Raw genomic sequence first — 1,185 nt, forward strand, 5'->3', positions numbered from 1 at the left:
ATGCGCATGTAGCGAGTTTCTTAGAGATTTGTGATACCTTCAAGATTAATAGGACAACAGATGATACAATTCATCTCCACTTCTTTCCATTTTCTTTGAGGGATAGAGCAAAGGGGTGGCTATAGTCACAAACACTATCACTACTTGGGATTCTTTGGCTAAAAAATTTCTATTTAAGTACTTTCCTCCCTCTAGAACTACTAAACTTAGAAATGACAAATCTTCTTTTGTGCAGTTTGATGATGAGTTGATGTACGACACCTGGGAGAGGTACAAAGACCTATTGCGATGCTGCCTACACCATGGACTACCAATCTGGTTACAGGTGCAAACTTGTTATAATGGTTTGAATTTGGCTACTAAGTAGATGGTAGATGCAGTTGTAGGTGGTTCTTTGAGCAGCAAGACACTTGAGCAAGCCCAAAGCTTGATAGAGAAGATGGCCACAAACTATTACCAGTGGCACACTACTAGGAGCAGGACGGGACGTCAAGGGAGTATACACTAATTGGATGCCACTACAGCCTTGCGGCTCAAGTGGAGTTATTATCCAAGAAAATTGATCAACTCTAGATGCTTGTCCAAGCAACTCAAGTAAGTTATGAGTTTTGTGGTAGCCCACATTTCAATAGTAACTATAAGTCAGGAGGTATGTTTGCTTCTTCTTCATCTAACCATGAACATGTGGACTATATGGGGAGTTAGCCTAGGTAATAGAACAACCTGTATAGGAACACTTGTAATCTGGGATGGAGAAATTACTCAAACTTCAGATGGAGGAACAACAACCAGGGGCCACCAGGGTTTCAATGACTACATCAGTAGCTACAACAATCTGTTCTCCCACCTCAGTCTCCTCAAACTCAAGAGAAAAAGCCTAACTTAGAGGAGGTGATGATGAAGTTTGTATCCACTTCAGAGACCAGATTCCAGCAGACGAATGCAGCTCTTAGAAATCAGCAGGCCTCCATTCAGAACTTAGAGAATCAAATAGGATAGATTTCTAAGATGTTGGTTGAGAGGCAGTCGAGGACTTTGCCTAGCAATACAGAGTCCGACTCGAGAGAGCATGTGAACGCAATCACTTTGCGGTCAAGTAAGTATATTCCTGGTTCTTCTCCTATTTCTAATAACGATGTTGATGCACAAGTAGATTCAAGTAGAAAGGTTGAAGATAACAAGGCG

The 1,185-nt window shown here is 41.5% G+C and overlaps 1 non-coding gene across 1 annotated transcript; it reads right to left on the reverse strand.

The window, feature by feature from the left end:
- Positions 1–202: 202 nt before the first annotated feature.
- On the reverse strand, positions 203–309 carry LOC112534324. The gene has a single exon (XR_003078620.1). It is a non-coding gene; the product is annotated as a small nucleolar RNA R71 (small nucleolar RNA).
- Between the last annotated feature and the right edge of the window lie 876 nt (positions 310–1,185).

This window comes from Ricinus communis, chromosome 4, assembly GCF_019578655.1.
Source record: "Ricinus communis isolate WT05 ecotype wild-type chromosome 4, ASM1957865v1, whole genome shotgun sequence".
In the NCBI taxonomy this organism is placed as follows: Eukaryota; Viridiplantae; Streptophyta; class Magnoliopsida; order Malpighiales; family Euphorbiaceae; genus Ricinus; species Ricinus communis.